The sequence below is a fragment of the Bubalus bubalis genome, chromosome 14, assembly GCF_019923935.1.
Source record: "Bubalus bubalis isolate 160015118507 breed Murrah chromosome 14, NDDB_SH_1, whole genome shotgun sequence".
In the NCBI taxonomy this organism is placed as follows: domain Eukaryota; kingdom Metazoa; phylum Chordata; class Mammalia; order Artiodactyla; family Bovidae; genus Bubalus; species Bubalus bubalis.
Window position 1 is genome coordinate 66,518,633 of NC_059170.1, and position 27,708 is coordinate 66,546,340.

Below are 27,708 nucleotides of genomic sequence, written 5' to 3' on the forward strand. Positions count from 1 at the left end.
CAGCTAATTTTCCATAGCATAGAGTGATTGTGGTAAGGTGAAGTCAGGTCTTCTTAATCCCCTTTGTAAACCTTCCAATGGCTTCTCATGGCCTTCATAATCCCTGAAAAGCCACTGATCCCTGCCCTCCTCAGACCTACCTGAGACCATTCTCCTTGCTCCTGGCTCTCAGCTTGCTCACTCCTCTCCAGTCATCCTGGGCTTTTAATTCCTTACTATTCAAGGTCATTCCAGCCTCAGGGCCTTTGCACGTGTCATTCTTTCTGCCTGGAGCTCTCATCCTTCAGATTTCTGCATGACCTCCTCCTCCACCTCCTCCTACTTCACCTTAAAATTTGGTTCAGTCATCCCTTGGTTCAGCACCCTTTCCTTGGGTACACTCTCTAATATATTCCCTAGCTAACTGTATTACTTTGTCTATACTAATTCATAACATATTTCCATTTCCATCCACAGTTATTTTATTTTAATTTGTCAATGGTCTCCCCCATCCTCACTGGAAAATTAGCTCCAGGAGGACAGGAACTCCGTCTATTTTGTATATGGCCTTGGACAGCAAAGAGATCAAATTAGTCAATCCTAAAGGAAACCAACCCTGAATATGCATTGGAAAGACTCATGCTGAAGCAGAAGCACCAATACTTTGGCCACCTGATGCAAAGAGCTGACTCACTGGAAAAAACCCCAATGCCGGGAAAGATCACGGCAGGACAAGGGGGTGACAGAGGATGAGACGGTTGGATGGCATCAATGACTCAATGGACATGAGTTTGAGCAAACTTTGGAAGGTAGTAAAGAATAGGGAAGCCTGGTGTGCTGCGGTCCATGAGGTCACAAAGAAACATGATTCAGCAACTGCACAACAATACCACCCAGAAGGCTGGGTCCATCCTTCCCACCCGGAAGAGTGTAGAAGGAACATGTAGAAGGTGAACATCATACATTTGTTGGACGAATGTATAAATAAAACAGTGCAAAATATTTTTATGGCTGTCTTAAAATATATATTAAGAGAACATTTTATCTCCATTTAACAGATGAGAAGCTAGAGGCTGAGAGACCCAGAGAGATCAAGTAACTTGATCAGAATTACACAATGAATCTGTAATGAAGCTAGGATTCAGACCCAAGTGGTCTGACTTTAGTTATCTTTTTTCTTCTTTTAACAATAAGAATCTTTTATTTTTCTTAAAAGTTTTTCAATCATCTTTACTGAGTTATAAATCACATATAATAAAATGTGCCACCTCAAGAAACAAGAAAAAAGTCGAATAAATAACCTAACTCTACACCTAAAGCAACTAGAAAAGGAAGAAATGAAGAACCCCAGGTTTGGTAGAAGGAAAGAAATCTTAAAAATTAGGGCAGAAATAAATGCAAAAGAAACAAAAGAGATCATAGCAAAAATCAACAAAGCCAAAAGCTGGTTCTTTGAAAGGATAAATAAAATTGACAAACCATTAGCCAGACTCAAGAAACAAAGGGAGAAAAATCAAATCAATAAAATTAGAAATGAAAATGGAGAGATCACAACAGGCAACACAGAAATACAAAGGATCATAAGAGACTACTATCAGCAATTATATGACAATAAAATGGACAATGTGGAAGAAATGGACAAATTCTTAGAAAAGTACAACTTTCCAAAACTGAACCAGGAAGAAATAGAAAATCTTAACAGACCCATCACAAGCACGGACATTGAAACTGTAATCAAAAATCTTCCAGCAAACAAAAGCCCAGGTCCAGACAGCTTCACAGATGAATTCTACCAAAAATTTAGAGAAGAGCTAACACCAATCCTACTCAAACTCTTCCAGAAAATTGCAGAGGAAGGTAAACTTCCAAACTCATTCTATGAGGCCACCATCACCCTAATACCAAAACCTGACAAAGATGCCACACAAAAAAGAAAACTACAGGCCAATATCACTGATGAACATAGATGCAAAAATCCTTAACAAAATTCTAGCAATCAGAATCCAACAACACATTAAAAAGATCATACACCATGACCAAGTGGGCTTTATCCCAGGGATGCAAGGATTCTTCAATATCCGCAAATCAATCAATGTAATACACCACATTAACAAATTGAAAAATAAAAACCATATGATTATCTCCATAGATGCAGAGAAAGCCTTTGACAAAATTCAACATCCATTTATGATCAAAACTCTACAGAAAGCAGGAATAGAAGGAACATACCTCAACATAATCAAAGCTATATATGACAAACCCACAGCAAACATTATCCTCAATGGTGAAAAATTGAAAGCATTTCCTCTAAAGTCAGGAACAAGACAAGGGTGCCCACTTTCACCATTACTATTCAACATAGTTTTGGAAGTTTTAGCCACAGCAATCAGAGCAGAAAAAGAAATAAAAGGAATCCAAATTGGAAAAGAAGTAAAACTCTCACTGTTTGCAGATGACATGATCCTCTCTACATAGAAAACCCTAAAGACTCCACCAGAAAATTACTAGAACTAATCAATGATTATAGTAAACTTGCAGGATATAAAATCAACACACAGAAATCCCTTGCATTCCTATACACTAATAATGAGAAAACAGAAAGAAATTAAGGAAACAATTCCATTCACCATTGCAATGAAAAGAATAAAATACTTAGGAATATATCTACCTAAAGAAACTAAAGACCTATATATAGAAAACTATAAAACACTGGTGAAAGAAATCAAAGAGGACACTAATAGATGGAGAAATATACCATGTTCATGGAATGGAAGAATCAATATAGTGAAAACGAGTATACTACCCAAAGCAATTTATAGATTCAATGCAATCCCTATCAAGCTACCAACGGTATTCTTCACAGAGCTAGAACAAATAATTTCACAATTTGTATGGAAATACAAAAAACCTCGAATAGCCAAAGCGATCTTGAGAAAGAAGAATGGAACTGGAGGAATCAACCTACCTGACTTCAGGCTCTACTACAAAGCCACAGTCATCAAGACAGTATGGTACTGGCACAAAGACAGAAATATAGATCAATGGAACAAAATAGAAAGCCCAGAGATAAATCCACGCACCTATGGACACCTTATCTTTGACAAAGGAGGCAAGAATATACAATGGATTAAAGACAATCTCTTTAACAAGTGGTACTGGGAAAACTGGTCAACCTCTTGTAAAAGAATGAAACTAGACCACTTTCTAACACCATACACAAAAATAAACTCAAAATGGATTAAAGATCTCAACGTAAGACCAGAAACTATAAAACTCCTAGAGGAGAACATAGGCAAAACACTCTCTGACATACATCACAGCAGGATCCTCTATGACCCACCTCCCACAATATTGGAAATAAAAGCAAAAATAAACAAATGGGACCTAATTAAACTTAAGAGCTTCTGCAGAACAAAGCAAACTATAAGCAAGGTGAAAAGACAGCCTTCAGAATGGGAGAAAATAATAGCAAATGAAGCAACTGACAAACAACTAATCTCAAAAATATACAAGCAACTCCTACAGCTCAATTCCAGAAAAATAAACAACCCAATCAAAAAATGGGCCAAAGAACTAAATAGACATTTCTCCAAAGAAGACATACAGATGGCTAACAAACACATGAAAAGATGCTCAACATCACTCATTATCAGAGAAATGCAAATCAAAACCACTATTAGGTACCATTTCACACCAGTCAGAATGGCTGCGATCCAAAAGTCTACAAGTAATAAGTGCTGGAGAGGATGTGGAGAAAAGGGAACCCTCTTACACTGTTGGTGGGAATGCAAACTAATACAGCCACTATGGAGAACAGTGTGGAGATTCCTTAAAAAACTGGAAATAGAACTGCCTTATGATCCAGCAATCCCACTGCTGGGCATACACACTGAGGAAACCAGAAGGGAAAGAGACACGTGTACCCCAATGTTCATCGCAGCACTGTTTATAATAGCCAGGACATGGAAGCAACCTCAATGTCCATCAGCAGATGAATGGATAAGAAAGCTATGGTACATATACACAATTACTCAGCCATTAAAAAGAATACATTTGAATCAGTTCTAATGAGGTGGATGAAACTGGAGCCTATTATACAGAGTAAAGTAAGCCAGAAAGAAAAACACCAATACAGTATACTAACGCATATATATGAAATTTAGAAAGATGGTAACAATAACCCTGTATACGAGACAGCAAAAGAGACACTGATGTATAGAATAGTCTTTTGGACTCTGTGGGAGAGGGAGAGGGTGAGATGATTTGGGAGAATGGCAATGAAATATGTATAATATCATATATGAAACAAATTGCCAGTCCAGGTTCGATGCACGATACTGGATGCTTGGGGCTGGTGCACTGGGATGACTCGGAGGGATGGTATGGGGAGGGAGGAGGGAGGAGGGTTCAGGATGGGGAACACGTGTATGCCTGTGGTGGATTCATTTTGATATATGGCAGAACCAATACAATATTGTAAAGTTTAAAAATAAAATAAAATTAAAAAAAATAAAATGTGCCCATTTTAGCTATATAGTCCAATGAATTCTAACCAATATATATAACCATGGAACTCCACTATGATATAAAACAAAATGTAGACTATTTCCATCACGCCCCACCAAAGTTTCTCTGTGTCTCTTTGCAGGCAGTCTCCTTTGTCCTGGCACAGGGAAACTACTGATCTTCTTTCCATTGATATGTGCACTAATTTTCTGGTGCCTGAATTACTTTTCACTACCAAGGTCTCTGGCCTCTCTAAGCTTTAGGTTTTTCAGTTGTATCATGTTGTTGTTGTTCAGTCGCTCAGTCATGTCCAATTCTTTGTGACCGCATGGACTGCAGCACACCAGGTTCCCTGTCTTTCACTATCTCCTGGAGTTTGCTCACACTCATGTCCATTGAGTTGATGATGCCATCCAACCATCTTATCCTCTGTCGCCCCTTTCTCTTCCTGTCTTCAATCTTTCCCAGCATCAGGGTCTTTTCCAATGAGTTGGCTCTTCACATCAGGTGGCCAAAGTATTGGAGGTTCAGCTTCAGCATCAGTCCTTCCAATGAATATTCAGGGTTGATTTCCTTTAGAATTGACTGGTTTGATCTCCTTGCTGTCCAAGAGACTCTCAAGAGTCTTCTTCAGCACCAGAACTGTATTATGTAGATAATGATAAAGCAGTATCTTCCTCAGTGGTGTACACCAGAATAGTTGATGTTTACAAAATGCTTATGATGGTGTTAGCTATTCCATCAGTCTGCTTGGAAGGACATAGCAATATACCATAGACTGAGTGCCTCAAACAACTGAAACTTATTTTCTCACAGTTACGGACACTGCTGCTGCTGCTGTTGCTGCTAAGTCGCTTCAGTCATGTCCGACTCTGTGTGACCCCATAGACGGCAGCCCACCAGGCTCCTCCATCCCTGGGATTCTCCAGGCAAGGGTACTGGAGTAGGGTGCCATTGTTATGGACACTAGAAGGTGCCAAAAGATTCATTTTCTGGTGCGGGCTCTCTTGCTGACCTCCTCACTGTGTCCTCACATGCCCTTAGCTCTGTGCCTGCACAGGGTGAGAGAGAGCTCTCTGTTATCTCCTATAAGACATTAATCCCATCAGATTAAGGTGCTTGACCTCACTTGGTCCTAATTACCTCCCAAAGAACCCATCTACAAATACCATCAGAGCTTCAACATACGAATTTGTGAAATGGGGTGAGGGACATAATTTAGTCCATGGCTGCTATTATTCTCAGAGTCATACAAATACTAAATTTCCAAACTGAGACTTTTGCCCAGGACCTCAGGGGCTTGCTCACTTCATTACTGTAGTCTTTCTACCTTTTTATAAAAACTATCAGAATGATATTAATAGTGACAAAGGGAGGTGTGTCATCCTTACTTGCAGAAATGTGACTTTCCTAGTAGCCCTGCATGGTGACAGTCTCGCCTTAATTCTAGCAGGAGGCAGACTAGATTAACAGAAAGGGCAAGGCTTTGGGGTCAGATAGTTCTGGAATAGAAACCTATGAAATGCAAATAATAATAGCTGCCCAGAGCACTACATCGAGCCCATGAGGTCATGTGTGTAAAGAACCTCCCACATGCCTGACTTTTAGTAGGTCCTCAGCCAATGATTTTAACCTTTTCAAAAATACATTAAAATGATCCTACACTATGAGCAAATGGCATTTGTTCCAGGGATGCAAGGATGGATCAGTATCTGCAACTCAGTCAGTGTGACACACCATATTAACAAACTGAAGAAAATCATATGATCATCTCAATAGCCTCAGAAAAAGCTTTTGACAAAATTCAACATTCATTACATCAAAACCTATTAACAAAGTGGGTGCAGAGGGAACATACCTCATCATAATAACAAACCTATGGCCAACAACATTCTCAGTGGTGAAACACAGAAAGCATTTCCTCCAAGATCAAGGATGTCCACTTTTGCAGCTTTTATTCAGCATAATACTGAAAGTCCTCACCAAAGCAATCAGACAACAAATGAAAGGAATCCAAATTGGGAAGGAAGAAGCAAAACTGTCATAGTTTGCAGATAACATGATACCATATGTAGAAAATTCTAAAGATGCTATTAAAAAATTATTTGTACTAGTAAATGAATTCAGTAAAGTTTCAGGATACAAAATTAACATACAAAAATCTGCTGCTTTTTTTAACATAAATAATAAACTATCAGAAAGAGAAATTAAGAAAGCAATCCCAATTATAATTGCATCAAAAAGAGTAAAATGCCTAGGAATAAATTTAACCAAGGAGGCAAAAGACTTGTACACTGAAATATGTAAGACATTGATAAAAGAAAATACAGACACAAATAAATGGGAAGATAGTCTGTGCCCCTGGATGGAAGTAATTAATATTACTAAAATGTCTGACCATTCAAAGCAAGCTACAAATTCAGTACAATCCGTACAATGGTATTTTTCACAAAAATAGAACGAACAATTCTAACATTTTCATGGAACCACAAAGACCCAAACAGACAAAGGAACTGGAGCAGGAACAAACCTGGAGGCATTATGCTTCCTGATTTCAAACTATATTACAAAGTTATAGTAATCAAACAACATGGTATTGGCATAAAAGCAGACACACAGATCAATGGAAGAGAACAGAGACCCCAGAAATAAACATGTGCATATTCGGTCAATTAAGGAACCATGTGTATATAGCAGGGAAAGGATCGTCTCTTCAAAATACAATGTCAGGAAAACAGGACAACCAACAGGCAAAAGAATAAAACTGGATCACTATCTTATACCATACACAAAAATAAACTCAAAGTACGTTAAAAATTTGAATGTAAGACCTGAAACGGTAAAACTCCAAAGAAATGATAGGGAGTAAGCTCCTTGACATTGGTCTTGGCAATAATTTTCTCAATTTGGCACCAAAAGCAAAGGTAAGAAAAGCAAAAATAAAACAATAAGCTTCTTCAGAACAAAGGAAATCATCAACAAATGAAAAGCAACCTACCAAATGGAAGAAAATATTTGCAAATCACTAATCTGATAAGGGGTTAATTCCCTCTAAAAAGGCAGAGAATGCACACTGCTCAATAGGAAAAAAAACTCCAAAAATATCCAATCAAAAATATACCGAGGAACTGAATAGTCAATTTTTCGAAAGAAGTCATATAAATAGTCAACAAGCACTCAACATCAACATGAAAAAGTGCTCAACATCACTAATCATCAGGGAACTGTAAATCAAAACCACAAGATATTACCTCATACCTGTTCGAATGGCCATTATCAAAAAGATAAGAAATAACAAGTATTAGAGAGGACGTGGATAAAAGGGCACCTTTGTACACTGTCGGTGGGAATGTAAATTGGTGTGGCCACTACAGAAGTTCTTCCAGAAATTAAAAGTTGAACTACCAGATGATGCAGCAGCCCCACTATCTTGAAAAGCTCTCTGCATCCCCATGTTCACTGCTGCATTATTTACAATAGCCAAGATACAAAAGCAATCTAAGTATCTATCAGCAGATGAATGGATAAAGTAGATGTAATGTGATGGCTGTTACCTAAAATTCAGCCATAATAAAGAAGGAAATGCTGCCATTTGGAACAACATGGATGAACCTTGAGGACTTTATGCTAAGTTTAATAAGACAGACAGAGAAAGAGAAATACTGTATCATCTTACTTACAGGTAGAATCTAAAAAGAAACTGAACTCAGAGATATAGAGAACAGGTCAGTGATTGCCAGAGGCATGGGGGTGGGAGGTAGGCAAAATAGGTAAAGAGGGTTAAAAAGTACAAACTTCTAGTTACGCGATAAGTAAGTCCTGGGGGTGCGATAGTGTCCAGCATTGTGAGTATAGTAACAATGCAGTATTATATGTTCGAAAATTGTTGAAAATAAATCTTAAAAGTTCTTATCGCAAGAAAAATTATAACTGTAGTGATGAAAGTCAATTAAATTTACTGAGGTAATCATTTCATAATCTACACATGTATCAAATCATCATGTTGTACACCTAAAACACTCAGCCCTTGTACAGCATAGATCTGAACAGTACAGGTCTTAAAATTTTTTCAATAAATATACACTACAAGATCCATGGATACAGAACCCAAAAACACAGAACAGTGGATGCAGATCCAAACCCACAAATGGGAAGGGCCAACTGTGAAGTTACATGCAGATTTTTGACTGTGTGTATGTGTGTGGGGGGCTATCAGTGCCCTTAATCCTCACATTGTTCAAGGGTTGACTGTACAATGTTTTATGTCAGTTAAATCTCAGTAAAAAAGAAGAGAGAGAAGGTATAGGGAGTCCCTTTTAACCACTGAAACAGAGCTTAGGTTTCGATGATTGAACCAAAAAATGCAAGGTCTTAAGAATAGCCTACCTCAGGGTATTCAGAGAACACACACACATATAACAATACTACTCTATACTTCACATATTTAAAAATATATATTGAAGATTATTCCATTTCAATAAATAAATTCCTCATCCTTAAAGCAAGTGATTATTTTTGTCCATGGCGGGTTAAGTTTTGTCCTGCTTAGTGATGCTCTCCCCTGTTGTTAAGTCTAACAAAATGCTCTGTGAACAGTGCAGCCCTGTGTGGTGCTGGTGTGGACCCTAACATCATGGGGCAGGGAAGGGAGCTGTGACTAACTCCACATCCCTCCTTCCCCTGGTACCCAGGGCGGGGTGTGGCTGTGAGTGGCCAGTAGGGAAGTGCGATCCCGGAGGGATGGGAGAGTTCTCAAATCAGGAGTATGATGAAGCGCCCCCTCCAGAGAGACGGAAGCCACACCTACACCTTAGCCAGATGCACTGGAAGGGGGGCTGCCTTGACAAGGAGGGAGGCTGATACTTAAGCTCAACATGTAAGTAGGACTTGGCTTTCCTATAGCTCTGTTCTCTACTTGAGACTGTAAAGCAAGACATTTCCATGACAAAGCCAGTGTCAGTCCACCATAGTCCATTGGAGAAGTTACATGTGGGCCCACACAACCCACAGAGGGTCCCTAGCTCCTCCCACAGGTTCTCGGGAATATCCACAATTATGAGCTCCATCCTTAGGAGCTAGTCAGGGCTCTGCTGAGTACCAGGGGTGGGAAATGGCAGCTTTTCAGGAGAAGGACCTCCCTAAAGGGCAAGAATGTGGTCGGTGTTTTATAAAAAGAACAGGAGAAAAAAAAGTGAGTTGGATGGCAATGGGGAGACTACTGATTCAGACAATTTAGTTTCCATCTTTGATAATCCTAATCATTCAAAACCCACTACAACCTTTCTCAGCATCCCATCAGTATGCAGAGGAAAAAAAATAAATCATCTGCATCTCTACAGTTCTCAACAACAGCCATTTATCACGTCTCAGCCTTCAGCTCTTTTGTACTTTTGCTCAAAACCAGCTACCAGGGATGCTTTCTCTAGGTGTTGCCCCCGCAGTGACATTAGGCCGAGGCACCCTCTGTTTTTCGGGGAAGTGGGCGTCTTCCTTTCCAAACACTCACCCTTTAGTCACCACTGTTACAGCCAACCCTGCCACCACCTCCGCCTTCCATCAAAAATGAACTAATGAAAATCCCTACAGTTTTACAAAGTGACATGCAATTCTGCCTTTTACACAGCCTGGTGTCAGGCAGAGCTTTCCTTTGATCTGGGTAATTCACACTCTGACCTCCAGAGAGGAGTTCTGTCAGTGTTTGTTCCATCTGAGGCCAACGCTGCAGTTTTCTGGCCAGAACCTGACTTCCCTTCCTCTCAGGCTGCTCCTTCTTTCTCTTCTCCCAGCAGAAGTCAGGGGGGAGGACAGTGCATTCTACCTTGGTGGGCGGATGCCCATCCCTACCCCACCCAGAACAATCCATTCTGAGCTCTCCCTCTGGGTCACTAGGAGGCAGGGCCCCTGTGTCCATCCTTGAGGAGCAGCAAGCTACAATTATAAACACATTCATTCATTCTCTCTCTCTCACACCCACACACATGCCTGGGTAAAGAGCCAGGAGTCAGATCTCTGACATCATGGACTGTTGTCACAAAATCCCCTCACTGTTTTGAGCCTTAGCTGCCTCATCTTGAAATGAATGGGTTGGGAAGAGGACCCATAAGGTCTTCAGCTCAAGGAGTGTTTGATTTGATAAATGTTCACATGAGAGGTGGGACTTCCTTGGTGGCTCAGCAGTAAAGAATCTGCCTGCAATGCAGGAGATGCAAGAGACGCAGGTTCAATCCCCAAGTTGGGAAGATCCCCTGGAGGAGGAAATGGCAACCCAGTTCAGTATTCTTGCCAGGAAAATTCCATGGAATGGAATTTTCCATGCAAGAAATTTTCTTGGCAGGAAAATTCCATGCCAAGAGGAGCTTGGCAGGCTATGTCCGTCAAGTCACAAAGAGTTGGACACGAATGCACAATTGAACACACATGAGAGGTGGGACTGAACCCCCCAAATCCCATAGATCAAGGATCCCTAACCTCCAGGATCTAATGCCTGATGATCTGAGGTGGAACTGACATAATAATAATAATATGCACAGTAAATGTAACAAGCTTGAATCATCCTGAAACCATCTCCCCACCCTGATTCCTGGAAAAACTGATCCTGGTGTCAAAAAGGCTGGGCGTTGCTGCCATAGATAACCAGGGAAGATGCTACTATTAGAACCAAGGAGGGCAACTTGATTTTAGAAAACTTTCCAAAGCACTTGCCAGGAAAATCTACACCCCCAGAATGAGTCCTTCCACTCCACTCAAGGGCAGTAGTGAGGATGCTAGCTGGCACCTGTGTGGTCTCAAATACTGGTTCCCAACCCCCAGTGTGTTGGCGCTAGATGACACAGATGTGTTAGAGACGACTGCATGCTTCTCTTCCTAACTTAGTGACTTGGTGGCAGCTTAAAATCGGTTATAGCACAAAGGAGACACACAGTGTGTTAGTCACTCAGCTGTGTCTGACTCTGCGACCCCATAGACTATAGCCCACCAGGCTCCACTGCCCATGAGATTCTCCAGGCAATAATACTGGAGTGGGTTGCCATTTCCTTCTCCAGGGGATCTTCCTGACCCAGGGATCAAACCAGGGTCCCCTATATTGCAGGCAGATTTTTTCCCATCTGAGCCACCAGGGAAGCAAGAATATATTAATACAAAGGAGAAAAGATAGTCTCTTCAATACATGGTGCTGGGAAAACTGGACAGTTACATGTAAAAGAATGAAATTAGAACACTCCCTAACACCACACACAAAAATAAACTCAAAATGGATTAAAGACCTAAATGTAAGACCGGACACTACAAAACTCTTAGAAGAAAACATTGGCAGAACACTTTTTTACATAAATCACAGCAAGATCTTTTACGATGCGCCTCCTAGAGTACTCAAAATAAAAACAAAAATAAACAAATGGGACCTAACTAAATGTAAAAGCTTTTGCACAGAAAAAGAAAGCAGAAACCAGGTGAAAAGACAACCCTTAGAATGGGAGAAAACATTTGCAAATGAAGGAACTGACAAGATATTAAACTCCAAAACAAACAACTCATGCAGCTCAATATCAAAACAAACAACCCAATCAAAGAGTGGATAGAAGACCTAAATAGATATCTTTTCAAAGACAACATACAGATGGCCAACAGGCACGTGAAAAGATGCTCAACATCACTAATTATTATAGAGATGCAAATCAGAACTACAATGAGGTATGACCTTCCTACCAGTCAGAATGGCCATTATCAAAAAACCTACACACAATAAATGCAGGAGAAAAGGGAACCTTCTTACATTGTTGGTGGGGATGTAAACTGGTGCAGCCACTATGGAGAACAGTATGGAGGTTCCTTAAAAAATTAAAAACAGAGTTACTATATGACCCAGAATCTCACTCCTTGGCATATATCCAGAGAAAACCATAATTCTAAAAGACACATGTATCCCAATATTCGTTGCAGCACTGTTTACAATGGCCAGGATATGGAAGCAACCTAAATGTCCATCAATAGAAGAATAAAGAAGATGTGGTACATATATACATTGGAATATTACTCATCCATTAAAAGGAACAAAATTTTGCCATTTGCAGAGATGTGGACAGACCTAGAGACTGTCACACAGAATGAAGTCAGTCAGAAGGAGAAAACCAAATACTGTCTATTAATGCATGTATGTGGAATCTAGAAAAACAGTACAGACAAACCTATTTGCAAAGCAGAAATAGACAGATGTGAAGAACAAATGTGTGGAAGCCAAGGGCGGAAAGGGGTGGGGAGGATAAATTGAGAGACTGAGACTTACATATATACACTGGCGTGTATAAAGTGAATAGCTGGCCAGGGCCTAGTGTATAGTACATGGGGAAAAAAGAAGGTACAAACAAGACCAGGAGCTGAGTGTGGCTCACATCATGAACTCCTTATTGCCAAATTCAGACAAATTGAAGAAAGTAGGGAAAACCACTAGGCCATTCAGGATGGCCTAAATCAAATCCCTTAAGATTATACGTAGAAGTGACAAATAGATTCAAGGGATTAGATCTGATAGAGTGCCTGAAGAACTATGGATGGAGGTTTGTAACATTCCACAGGAGGCAGTGATCAAAACCATCTCCAAGAAAAAGAGATGCAAAAAAGGCAAAATGGATGTCTGGGGAGGCCTTACAAATAGCTGAGAAAAGAAAAAAAGTGAAAGTCAAAGGAGAAAAGGAAAGATATATCCATCTGGATGCACAGTCCCAAAGAATAGCAAGGAGAGATAAGAAAGCCTTCCTAAGTGATCAATGCACAGAAATAGAGAACAATAGAATGGGAAAGACTAGAGATCACTTCAAGAAAATTAGTGATACCAAGGGGACATTTCATGCAAAGATGGACAAAATAAAGGACAGAAATGGTATGGACCTAACAGAAGCAGAAGATATTAAGAAGAGGTGGCAAGAAGACACAGAAAAATTATACAAAAAGTATCTTAATGACCTGGATAATCACGATCATGTAATCACTAGCCTACAGCCCGACATCTGGAGTACGAAGTCAAGCGGGCCTTAGCAAGCATCACTATGAACAAAGCTAGTGGAGGTGATGGAATTCTAGCTGAGCTATTTCAAATACTTAAAGATGAAGCAGTTAAAGTGTTGCACTCAATATGTCAGCAAATTTGGAAAACTCAGCAGTGGCCACAGGATTGGAAAAGGTCAGTTTTCATTCCAATCCCAAAGAAGGGCAATGCCAAAGAATGTTCAAACTACCACATAACTGCACTCATTTCATATTTTCACATGCTAGCAAAGTAATGCTCAAAATTCTCCAAGAAAAGCTTCAACAGTATATAAACCAAGAACTTCCAAATATTCAAAGTGGATTTAGAAAAGGCAGAGGAATCAGAGATAAATTGCCAGCATCCACTGGATCACAGGAAAAGCAAGAGAATTCCAGAAAAACATCCACTTCTGCTTCATTGACTATGCTAAAGCTTTTGACTGTGTGAATCACAACAAACAGTGGAAAATTCTTAAAGAGATGGGAATACCAGACCACCTAACCTGCCTCCTGAGAAATCTGTATGCAGGTCAAGAAGCAACAGTTAGAGCCACACAAGGAACAACGGACTGGTTCCAATTTGGGAAAGGAGTACATCAAGGCTGTATATTGTTACCCTGCTTATTTAACTTATATGCAGAGTACATTCATGTGAAATGCCAGGCTGGATGAAAGCACAAGCTGGAATCCAGATTTCTGGGAGAAATATCAATAACCTCAGATACACAGATGACACCACCCTTATGGCAGAAACCGAAGAGGAACTAAAGAGCCTCTTGATGAAAAAAGAGGAGAGTGAAAAAGCTGGCTTAAAACTCAACATTCAGAAAATGAAGATCATGGCGTCCAATCCCATCACTTCATGGCAAATAGATAGGGAAACAATGGAAACAGTGACAGACTTTATTTTTGGGGGCTCCAAAATCACTGCAGATGGTGACTGCAGCCATGAAATTAAGATGCTTACTCCTTGGAAGAAAACCTATGACCAGCTTAGACAGCATATTAAAAAACAGAGACATTACTTTGCTGACAAAGCTCTGTGCAGTTAAAGCTATGGTTTCTCCAGTAGTCAAATGTGGATGTGAAAGTTGAACCATAAAGAAGGCTGAGCATTGAAGAATTGATGCTTTTGAACTGTGGTGTTGGAGAAGACTCTTGAGAGTCCCTTGGACTGCAAGGAGATCCAACCAGTCCATTCTGAAGGAGATCAGCCCTGGGATTTCTTTGGAGGGAATGATGCTGAAGCTGAAACTCCACTACTTTGGCCACCTGACGTGATGAGCCAATTCATTGGAAAAGACCTTGATGCTGGGAGAGACTGAAGGCAGGACGAGAAGGAGACAACAGAGGAGAAATGGTTGGATGGCATCACTGACTTGATGGACGTGAGTTTAAGCAAGCTCTGGGAGATGGTGAAGGACAGGGAAGCCTGGTGTGCAGCAGTTCATGGGATCACAGAGTTGGACACAGCTGAGCGACTGAACAACAACAACAAATCTGACAGCAGGACATAAGTTAACCCTAAAAATGCATTCCAATATACATTAGGTACAGACAAAAAATGTTTGATTCCACTTCTATGAGGTAGCTAGAATGGTCAAAAATTGCCAGAGTCAGAAAGTACACTGGTAGATCCCAAGCTGAGGGGTAGGTGGGGAGTTAGTATTTAATAGGGACATAGTGAAAAATTCGGGAGGTGGATGACAGTGAGTCACAGAACAATGTGAATATACTTAGCTGTACAGTTAAACACGGCTAAGATAGCAAGTTTTGTGTTATGTGACTTTTACCACGATAAACAAACATTTAAAAAATTGGTCACACAGTGCAGTTCAGTGCATGAAGCAGAGCACCCAGAGTTGGTGCTCTGGGACAACCTAGAGAGACAGGTGGGGAGGGAGGTAGGAGGGGGTTTCAGGATCAGGGGGACACATGTATACCTGTGGACAATTCATGTTGGTGTATGGCAAAAACCATCACAATATTGTAAAGTGATCATCCACCAATTAAAATAAATAAGTTAAAAATAAATTTAATTTTTGTAAAACAGAAAATAAATTAGTCACAGCAGAAATCAGCAAATGATACAAATTATGGCTTCTTTTTTTTTCTTACAGAGAGCTGGTTTATCAGCACATGTTGTCACTATACACCATAGCCCAGACATAGAAGCAACTAAATGTCCATCAACAGAGGAATGGATAAAGAAGATGTGGTACATATATATACAATGGAATACTACGCAGCCATAAAAAGAATGAAATAATGCCATTTGTAGCAACATGGATGGACCTAGAGATTATCATAGTAACTGAAGTAAGACAAAGACAAGTATCATGTGATATCACACATACGTAGAAACTAATTTTAAAATGATACAAATGAACTTATTTGCAAGACAGAAACAGATTTACAAATATGGAAAACAAACTTATGGTTACCAAAGGGGAAATGTGGAGAGGCAGGATAAATCAAGAGCTTGGGATTAATATATACACACTACTATAGACAACCAACAAGGACCTACGGTATAGCATAGGGAACTATACTCAGTATTTTGGAATAACCTATATGAGAAAAGAATCTGGAAAAAATGAGTGAGAGTGTGTGTGTGTGTATGTGTGTGTGTGTGTACACACACTGAATAGCTGAATCACTTTGTTGTGTACCTGAAACAAATACAACATTGTAAATCAACCATGCTGCTGCTGCTGCTAAGTCGTTTCAGCCGTGTCCAACTCTGTGCGACCCTGTAGATGGAAGCCTACCAGGCTCTTCTGTCCCTGGGATTCTCCAGGCAAGAACACTGGAGTGGGTTGCCATTTCCTTCTCTAAAATCAACTACATTCCAATAAAATAAAAAAAAATTTTTAATTAAATATATGTGTATCTAAATAGTGAGCACTCTCTCTTTCTCCATCCATCCATCCGTCTTCCTATTGGTTTTGTCTCTGGGGAACCCTGAGTAATATATTCCCAAACGTACAGGTCATCCCCATCTCCTAGTCATCCTCATCTCCTAGAGGAACCTGTATTGCAAAGAAAGAGAGCAATTGCATATTTGTAAGTCTCCTTTTTACCAAATATAGATCATTTAAATAAAATTCAAAAGAAAAAAATCAGGAAAAAAAAAGCACAAGGAATCCCAAAGTCCTAGGTCTCTATCTTAATTCTGAGTCAACCCTGATTTCTCTAAAACTCTGCCCACAAACTGCTCTCTCTAGGAATCCCTTCTCTATAAATGAAAGTTTTCACCCCAGATGCAAATTTCTGCCTCAGATTCACCAGAACTTCACCATCCTCAGGTTTCATAGGATCATCTGTCTGTCTCCCTCTAATTGCAAGATTTAGAGTGAGAATCATGGCACTCTTCCACCACAAAGCTTATCTGATGCTCTGTCCCCTGGGTAAACAAATTTCCAGCTGGGCCTGCCAGCAGCATGGAGCTCTGGCCAAATTCAGCACACATCAAGGGCTCCAGGATCTTTTCCATGTTCTCTTCCATGTTCTCGGCTCCAACATGGCCGTGAAATATCCCTACTCCCCAAAGCCCAGCAGGCATTCAGCTATCCTGCCGTGTGCTCGGCTTGCTGACCCAGCCGTCTTCCCTGAGAAAAGCCCTGTACCCACCTTGTACTTGGCTTTTTGGGACCAGGGCAGTGTTTGCACCAAGCCTCTGGATGGCCTCACAGCTCATTTCAGCCCTGCTCAAGAGGGAAAAGTTTAGTTACTGGAACCAGGGCAACTTGAGGGGAAAGGATCAGGGTCAAGAAATGTTGATAGAAAATGGCAACCCATTCCAGTGTTCTTGCCTGGGAAATCCCACGGGCAGGGGAGCCTGGTGGGCTACAGGCTATTTGTCAGACATGTCTTAGTGACTGAACAGCAAAATGAAGAGACATGCAAGCAATTACATAGTTAATCCCACTTGGGGATTGTAAGCATAAAAAAAATTTGGGAGAGCCCTATAAATTAATGATTATTCAGGAAAGCAGGTTTGCTTAACCACAAAACCAAGCAACAGAGATGCAACGGAACCACAAGACAGGCCCCTAAACAATAAAATAATGGCGGCATGAGACCTACCTCCTGTCCAGTGAGCTCGGAAAGTTAATGATCTCTAGGACATGCTCTCTGCACACAGGAAAAACAATCATTTGTGGATCTAGTTTGACCATGAAGGGACAAGAAAACGCCCCTGCTCAACCTGGATGAGAAGTTGATGATGGAAGCATGAAGTCTACTCAAGAAAAACAAAGACGTTCTCCTCCTCCTTCCCACTTTTCCTTTGATTGTAAAGCTGTAGCCCAGTAAGTTCTCAGGACACGGCATTTCCTGCCTGCCTGCTTGTAAACCTCACAAGAGTCCTATTCTAATAAATCACTTCTTATCTAAAATATATAAAAAAAGAAATGTTGATAGAGACTGCCCCAGAATTTCAGTTAAAGGCCAAATATAGGAGGAAAAAAACAAAAAGCTGTGCTAGGTACCCTTCATGCTAAAGACCGCGTTCATAGTTAGGTACCACAAACTGGGACCAGCCACTCTTCTGCTCAGTAACCTAGGACATGTCCTCTCCTGGAAGATGAGCTCGACTGGAAAGTAGAAATTCTGGTTTTCCTTCCTTGCTGGCTCTCCAATCTTGGCCTCTGCCAAAGGAGGGCACCCAATTCACCCCTACAGACAGTCTGCCCCCGTGAGCATGCCATTTCCTCCCAAGTTAACCAGAACTTCCACTTCTTCCTTTTCATTTCCTTTTTCTTTCTGGCCACATGGAATGTGGATTCTTGGTTCTTCCACCAGAGATCAAACCTTCACCCCCTGAACTGGAAGGTGGATTCTTAACCACTGGACCACCAAGGACGTTTCTTCCTTTCTTTTTTGATGGTGATGAGACAGAGGTGAAGAATGTGGAGGCGTGTTTTGTATCAAAGCCTCAAGAATTGGAGGCTTTCTTTGTTTTAGCTTTGGACTTCAGCTGAACTTCTGAGAGATCAGGAAAAATCTCTAGTATTTTCATTTTAACAGAGATTTGTTCCTAAGTTTAACAGAAAGAGTAGCTCTGAAAATAAGAATTTCGGATGCAGTAATAGGTTGAGGGTTTGTATTTGCAGACAAGTTGACTTTCAGCATCTTCCCCATGGGGGACCACTTAGGCAGTAGCTATAGGTCGGGACAAACCCATTCATCATTTACAGAGAACATCAGTCAACTTACAGTGAGATAAAAAGCACTCCCTGTGTCCATCTCCTTGTATCCTGTGGCCCCTGACTCCTGTAATGTCTCAGTGCAGAAAACTGCTCAATGAGCAAGACTCTCCCCTCCCACTGTGGGGCTTTCTCTGTAATGACTGGAATATACCTCACAAGGCACCAAGAGAAATGAAAGAAAATAAGTCCTAGGGTCAGATCCCTGAAGTAGAAACATACTTGAACTAGACGGGAAGTTTCTCTGGCGTCCTTTGAAATCACTGGAGCTGCTTATTATGGGGAGGTTTGGGGTGATGAGCTGAGGGTGAACATATAGGCCGTGCAGTGAGGATAGCAATCAAATAGACCATTTATATAGGGTCCAAACTGGGACACTTCTGAGAGTGAAAAAGGGACAATGGTGATCAGCTGGGGCAAATCAAGACGTAGGTCAGCCTACTTTCCTCATGTTACAGCTGTGATGCACTAGGAACCTGCACACACAGGTCATCACCTCACACACTTCAGTAATTCCAGGGCCCATTTTAGCCACAGCAAGAGGATTGATGTCAACTTGCTAAAGACTTTCTGGATGCTTACACTCACTTTCTGTATTTTTCTCTCATCACAGACTGCATTTTGAGTAGCACTGAAGGCTACTCACAGATATTTTTAAAAAATAATTCTATTTTTGGCTGTGCTGGGTCTTTGTTGCTGCACAGGCTTGCAGAGAGCAGGCTTGCAGAGAGCAGCTATTCTTGCTCATTCGAGCGACTATTCTCGAGTCGTAGGGCGTGGGCTTCTCATGGCAGCAGCTTCTCTTGTGGAGCACAGGCCCTGGGGCGTGTGGGCTTCAGGAGTTGCAGCTCGTGGGCTCAGTAGTTACGGCTCCCAGGCTCTAGAGCACAGGCTCAATAATTATGGTGCACAGGCTGAGTTGCTCTGCAGCATGTAGGATCTTCCCAGATCAGGAATTGAATCAATGTCTAAAGCATTGGCAGGTAGATTCTTTATCACTGAGCACCAGAGAAGCCCCCTCGTAGTAGATATGAGAGTCTTTATTATGCAAAAAAAAAGATCCCAAAGTTCTTTCTGGAAGAGACTGTAACTGGAAAAAGAGCCACAAGAGATGAGCTGAGCCCAGGCTCTTGGGCGTGAAGTGACTATAACAGGGCAGATACACTGTTTTCAGAATGACAGAAAGATAAATAAGAACAAAGTCACTGAAGCCGAAATTGAGACAACTTTTAGTGGTCACACCAGTCCAATGGAACATGGAGCTGGCACAGAAGGAACAAATGGAAACATCCAAAATGTAAAGGAGACAAAAGCTATGAATTGGGATCCCGGGTGTCCAGTGGAGAGAGGGTAGTCTGTGGATGTTCCCCTCTTCTCAATATGCCCATCACTCCTCATAGATGGTCATTCCCCTTGCATATGACTATCATGTCACGAAATGATTCTCTTAAAGTCTCACCCTTCACAAAGTTTAAAAATAATGTGGCTTTATTCTACTCAGGTGCATGTGTACTAAGTTGCTTCAGTCCTGTCCAACTCTTTCTGACCCCACGGACTGTAACCCACCAGGCTCCTCTGTCCATGGGACTCTCCAGGCAAGAATACCAGAGTGGGTAGCCATGTCCTCCTCCAGGGGATCTTCCTAAACCAGGAAGATAAAATCAAACCAGAGTCTCTTATGTCTCCTGCACTGGCAGGGGTGTTCTTTTTCACTAGTGCCACCTGGGAAGCCCATTCTACTCAGGAGCATATCTATAATTTGAATAGCTCTAGATCATCTAGAGACATTTTTCAGTGGAAATGAAATTATATATGCCCTCCTATTGTGAAATTCCAAGAACTGGAAAATTCTGTGGAAGATCTGTGAATGGACACCCATTTTTCTAAGAATTCCCAGCCAGCTATCCAAATAAAGTCGTATTCCTTGCCTCCATATCTCATCTCTGATTCACTGGCCTGTCACGCGGCCAGAGAGAGTTTGGACTCAGTAACATTATTTAACTTATATGCAGAGTTCAATGGCACCCCACTCCAGTGCTCTTGCCTGGAGAACCCCAGGGACAGGGGAGCCTCGTGGGCTGCCGTCTATGGGGTCGCACAGAGTCAGACACGACTGAAGCGACTTAGCAGCAGCAGCAGAGTAAATTATGAGAAATGCTGGGCTGGAGGAAGCACAAGCTGGAATCAAGATTGCCGGGATCAATAACTTCAGATATGCTGATGACACCACCCTTATGGCAGAAAATAAAGAAGAACTAAAGAGCCTCTTGATGAAAGTGAAAGAGGAGAGTGAAAAAGTTGCCTTAAAGCTCAACATTCAGAAAACTAAGATCATGGCATCTGGTCCCATCACTTCATGGCAAATAAATGGGGAAACTGTGGAAACAGTGGCTGACTTTATTTTGGGGGGCTCCAAAATCACTGCAGATGGTGACTGCAACCATGAAATTAAAAGATGTTTACTGGAGGGTGGTCCTAGGATGGCAGAGGAATAGGACGGGGAGACCACTTTCTCCCCCACAAATTCATCAAAAGAACATTTAAACACTGAGTAAAATTCCACAAAACAACTTCTGAATGCTGGCAGAGGACATCAGGCACCCAGAAAAGCAGCCCATTGTCTTTGAAAGGAGGTAGGAAAAACTATTGGAGAAGGAAATGGCAACCCACTCCAGTGTTCTTGCCTGGAGAATCCCAGGGATGGGGGAGCCTGTTGGGCTGTCGTCTCTGGGGTCGCACAGAGTCAGACACGACTGAAGCGACTTAGCAGCAGCAGCAGGAAAAAATATAAAAGACCAAAAAAAGAGACAAAAGAGGTAGGGACGGAGCTCTGTCCTGGGAAGGGAGTCTTAAAAAGAGAGAAGTTTCCAAACACCAGGAAACATGCTCACTGCCGAGTCTGTGCCGAGCCTTGGAAGCACAGAGAGCAACGTAACAGGGAGGAAAGATAAATAAATAATTAAAACCCACAGATTACGAGCCCAACGGTAACTCCCCCAGTGGAGAAGCAGCACAGATGCCTGCACCTGCCACTAGCAAGCGGGGCTGGGCAGGGGGGCGCGGGCTGCATTACTTAGAGTAAGGATCAGGCCTGAATGCCCCAAGGGCAATCTGAGCGAACTAACTTGGGCTAGCAAACCAGACTGTGGGATAGCTACCACGCGAAAAACCCTAACCTAAGACATCGCCAGGACCGAGCACAGAACAAAGGACTGAACAGAACTAGCGGGCTGCAGACTATCCCTGTCCTGTGACAGGCAGCCAGAGCCAGAAGGGAGCAATCGCAGCCCCAGAGAGACATTATCTACCAAACTGCAAGCAGGCTTCTTTGCTAACTAAGACTTCTTGGGGTTCTGGACAGTCAACATCTGCCTGAGAAGGTGCGCCAGTTGTACACCCAGAAAACCAAGCGGCAGGGATGGGAGAGGCAATAAGTCGCAGTGACCGTGCTTGCCAAACACCTCATCACCTGAGCTGCTCGGACCTGGGAAGGGCACAAAACGCAGGCCCAACTGAGTCTACGCCTCTGAGGACTACCTGAGTGCCTGAACCTGAGAGGCTTAGACCTGGGAGGTACATGCAGCCCAGGGCCGGCCTCGGACGGTTCCTGGCAGAGCAACCTAGAGCCTGAGCAGTGTGGGCAGGGAGGGCAGACGCGCCGTGAGCAGGGGCAGGCCCAGTGTGGCTGAGACACTGCGAGCACATGCCAGTGTTATTTGTTTGCCACGCCCCTCCCTCCCCACAGCGCGACTGAACAAGTGAGCCTAAAAAAGTGTCCACCACCGCCCTCCTTGTGTCAGGGCAGAAATCAGACACTGAAGAGACCAGCAAACAGAAGAAGCTAAAACAGAGGGAACTGCCTTGGCAGTAACAGGTGCAATAGATTAAAACCCTGTAGTTAGTACGGACTACATAGGAAGGGGCCTATAGATCTTGAGAAATGTAAGCCAGACTAAGGAACTATCTGAAAATGAACTGACCCCACACTGCCCACAACAACACCAGAGAAAGTCCTAGATATATTTTTACTATTTTTATGATCATTCTTTTTTCTTTTTTCTTTAACTTTTTAAAATCTTTAAGTCCTCTATTACTCCTTTAATTTTCATTTTTATAACCTGCTATTACTTTTTGAAAAAAAAAAAAAGACCCTATTTTTTAAAGCAAACTTCATATATATATATATATTTAATAATTTCTGTGACTTTTTTTTTCTTTTTAACATTGTATTTTTGAAAATCCAACCCCTACTCTAGATTTTTAATCTTTGCTTTTTGGTATTTGTTATCAATTTTGTACCTTTAAGAACCCAATCTTCAGTACCTATTTTTACTTGGGAGCGAGATTTCTGGCTTGACTGCTCTCTCCCTCTTTGGACTCTCCTTTTTCTCCACCAGGTCACCTCTGTCTCCTCCCTTCCCATTCTCTTCTCTACCCAACTCTGTGAATCTCTGTGTGTTCCAGATGGTGAAGAACACTTAGGGAACTGATTACTGGCTGGATCTGTCTCTCTCTTTTTCATTCCCCCCTTTTATCCTCCTGGCCACCTCTGTCTCCTTCCTCCCTCTTCTCTTCTCTGTATAACTCCGTGAATATCTCTGAGCAGTCCAGACTGTGGAGCACAAATAAGGAAGTGATCACTGGCTAGCTTGCTATCTCCTCTTTTGATTCCACCTCATCTAATTCGGGTCACCTCTAACTCCCTCCTCCCTCTTCTCTTCTCCATGTAACTCTGTGAACCTCTCTGGGTGTCCCTCACTGTGGAGAAACTTTTCATCTTTAACCTAGATGTTTTATCAATGGTGCTGTATAGAAGGAGAAGTCTTGAGACTACTGTAAAAATAAGACTGAAAACCAGAAGCAGGAGGCTTAAGTCCAAATCCTGAGAACACCAGAAAACTCCTGACTCCAGGGAACATTAATGGATAGGAGCTCATCAAACGCCTCCATAACTGCACTGAAACCAAGCACCACCCAAGGTCAAACAAGTTCCAGAGCAAGACAAGCCACACAAATTCTCTAGCAACACAGGAACACAGCCCTGAGCTTCAATATACAGGCTGCCCAGTCACTCTAAACCCACTGACATCTCATAACTCATTACTGGCCACCTCATTGCACTCCAGAGAGAAGAAATTCAGCTCCACTCACCAGAACACCGACACAAGCTTCCCTAGACAAGAAACCTTGATAAGCCACCTGTACAACCCCATCCACAGCGAGGAAACTCCATAATCAAGAGAACTCCACAAACTGCCAGAATACAGAAAGGACACCCCAAACTCAGCAATATAAACAAGATGAAGAGACAGAGGAATACCCAGCAGGTAAAGGAACAGGATAAATGCCCACCAAACCAAACAAAAGAGGAAGAGATAGGGAATCTACCTGATAAAGAATTCTGAATAACGATAGTGAAAATGATCCAAAACCTTGAAATCAAAATGGAATCACAGATAAATAGCCTGGAGACAAGGATTGAAAGATGCAAGAAAGTTTTAACAAGGACCTAGAAGAAATAAAAAAGAGTCAATATATAATGAATAATGCAATAAGTGAAATTAAAAACACTCTGGAGGCAACAAATAGTAGAATAATGGAGGCAGAAGATAGGATTAGTGAAGTAGAAGACAGAATGGTAGAAATTAATGAATCAGAGAGGAAAAAAGAAAAACGAATTAAAAGAAATGAGGACAACCTCAGAGACCTCCAGGACAATATTAAAAGCTCCAACATTCGAATCATAAGAGTCCCAGAAGAAGAAGACAAAAAGAAAGACCATGAGAAAATACTTGAGGAGATAATAGTTGAAAACTTCCCTAAAATGGGGAAGGAAATAATCACCCAAGTCCAAGAAACCCAGAGAGTCCCAAACAGGATAAACCCAAGGCGAAACACCCCAAGACACATATTAATCAAATTAACAAAGATCAAACACAAAGAACAAATATTAAAAGCAGCAAGGGAAAAACAACAAATAACATACAAGGGGATTCCCATAAGGATAACAGCTGATCTTTCAACAGAAACTCTTCAGGCCAGGAGGGAATGGCAAGACATACTTAAAGTGATGAAAGAAAATAACCTACAGCCCAGATTACTGTACCCAGCAAGGATCTCATTCAAGTATGAAAGAGAAATCAAAAGCTTTACAGACAAGCAAAAACTGAGTGAATTCAGCACCATCAAACCAGCTCTCCAACAAATGCTAAAGGACAATCTCTAGAAACACAAAAAGGGTGTATAAACTTGAACCCAAAACAATAAAGTAAATGGCAACGGGATCATACTTATCAATAATTACCTTAAATGTAAATGGGTTGAATGCCCCAACCAAAAGACAAAGACTGGCTGAATGGATACAAAAACAAGACCCCTACATATGCTGTCTACAAGAGACCCACCTCAAAACAGGGGACACATACAGACTGAAAGTGAAGGGCTGGAAAAAGATATTCCATGCAAATAGAGACCAAAAGAAAGCAGGAGTAGCAATACTCATATCAGATAAAATAGACTTTAAAACAAAGGCTGTGAAAAGAGACAAAGAAGGACACTAAGTAATGATCAAAGGATCAATCCAAGAAGAAGAGATAACAATTATAAATATATATGCACCCAACATAGGTGCACCACAATATGTAAGACAGATGCTAACAAGTATGAAAGGGGAAATTAACAATAACACAATAATAGTGGGAGACTTTAATACCCCACTCACACCTATGGCTAGATCAACTAAACAGAATATTAACAAAGAAACACAAACTTTAAATGATACAATAGACCAGTTAGACCTAATTGATATCTATAGGTTATTTCACCCCAAAACAATGAATTTCACCTTTTTCTCAAGCACACACAGAACCTTCTCCAGGATAGATCACATCCTGGGCCATAAATCTAGCCTTGGTAAATTAAAAAAATTGAACTCATTCCAAGCATCTTTTCTGACCACAATGCAGTAAGATTAGATCTCAATTACAGGAGAAAAACTATTAAAAATGCCAACATATGGAGGCTGAATAACACGCTGCTGAATAACCAACAATCACAGAAGAAATCAAAAAAGAAATCAAAATATGCATAGAAACGAATGAAAATGAAAACACAACAACCCAAAACCTGTGGGACACTGTAAAAGCAGTCCTAAGGGGAAGGTTCATAGCAATACAGGCATATCTCAAGAAACAAGAAAAAAGTCAAATAAATAACCTAACTCTACACCTAAAGCAACTAGAAAAGGAAGAAATGAAGAATCCCAAGGTTAGTAGAAGGAAAGAAATCTTAAAAATTAGGGCAGAAATAAATGCAAAAGAAACAAAAGAGACCATAGCAAAAATCAACAAAGCCAAAAGCTGGTTCTTTGAAAGGATAAATAAAATTGACAAACCATTAGCCAGACTCATCAAGAAACAAAGGGAGAAAAATCAAATCAATAAAATTAGAAATGAAAATGGAGAGATCACAACAGACAACACAGAAATACAAAGGATCATAAGAGACTACTATCAGCAACTATATGCCAATAAAATAGACAATGTGGAAGAAATGGACAAATTCTTAGAAATACAACTTTCCAAAACTGAACCAGGAAGAAATAGAAAATCTTAACAGACCCATCACAAGCATGGAAATTGAAACTGTAATCAGAAATCTTCCAGCAAACAAAAGCCCAGGTCCAGACGGCTTCACAGATGAATTCTACCAAAAATCTAGAGAAGAGCTAACACCTATCCTACTGAAACTCTTCCAGAAAATTGCAGAGGAAGGTCAACTTCCAAACTCATTCTATGAGGCCACCACCACCCTGATACCAAAACCTGACAAAGATGCCACAAAAAAAGAAAACTACAGGCCAATATCACTGATGAACATAGATGCAAAAATCCTTAACAAAATTCTAGCAATCAGAATCCAACAGCACATTAATAAGATCATACACCATGACCAAGTGGGCTTTATCCCAGGGATGCAAGGATTCTTCAATATCCGCAAATCAGTCAATGTAATACACCACATTAACAAATTGAAAAATAAAAGCCATATGATTATCTCAATAGATGCAGAGAAAGCCTTTGACAAAATTCAACATCCATTTATGAGAAAAACTCTCCAGAAAGCAGGAATAGAAGGAACATCAGTTCAGTTGCTCAGTCGTGTCCGACTCTTTGCGACCCCATGAATCGCAGCACGCCAGGCCTCCCTGTCCATCACCAACTCCCGGAGTTCACTCAGACTCACGTCCATCGAGTCGGTGATGCCATCCAGCCATCTTGTCCTCTGTCGTCCCCTTCTCCTCCTGCCCCCAATCCCTCCCAGCATCAGAGTCTTTTCCAATGAGTCAACTCTTCGCATGAGGTGGCTAAAGTACTGGAGTTTCAGCTTCAGCATCATTCCTTCCAAAGAAATCCCAGGGCTGATCTCCTTCAGAATGGACTGGTTGGATCTCCCTGCAGTCCAAGGGACTCTCAAGAGTCTTCTCTAGCACCACAGTTCAAAAGCATCAATTCTTCAGCCCTCAGCCTTCTTCACAGTCCAACTCTCACAAACCCACAGAAAACATTATCCTCAATGGTGAAAAATTGAAAGCATTTCCCCTAAAGTCAGGAACAAGACAAGGGTGCTGGATGGCATCACTGACTCGATGGACGTGAGTTTGAGTAAACTCTGGGAGTTGGTGATGGAGAGGGAGGCCTGGAGTGCTGCAATTCATGGGGTCGCAAAAAGTCACACGTGACTGAGTGACTGAACTGAACAGAAATACTCCCATCCTGGCCGATTTTAGGCTCCCAACATGGTATTAACCAGCCTGCAAAATTCCTGAACATTCAACAGTCAGCTCTCTGAGCCTGTACAAGCCAGTTCCAGCACATGATTAACCAACATTCATACCCTGGAACCCTAGACAGCAGTAAAAATGAATGAACTCCAGCTCCATGCCTCAACATGGATGAATCTCACAAATCTCAAAAGAATGCACAGACTA

The 27,708-nt window shown here is 41.4% G+C and overlaps 1 long non-coding RNA gene across 5 annotated transcripts in view; it reads right to left on the reverse strand.

Moving 5' to 3' along the window:
* Positions 1-27,708, reverse strand: part of LOC123329266 — a 90,265-nt gene that overhangs the window by 43,866 nt on the left and 18,691 nt on the right. The window contains exons 4-5 of one of the 5 annotated variants that reach the window (XR_006544655.1): positions 17,143-17,216; positions 16,297-16,353 (exon numbers count right to left, since the gene is read on the reverse strand). The exons of 2 other annotated variants lie outside the window; for them this stretch is intronic. This is a non-coding gene — a long non-coding RNA (uncharacterized LOC123329266). Of the gene's footprint in view, positions 1-5,125; positions 5,538-16,296; positions 16,354-16,401; positions 16,542-17,142; positions 17,217-27,708 lie in introns of those variants that run through there. 2 more of the 5 variants (XR_006544654.2, XR_006544653.2) reach the window with 2 other exon arrangements.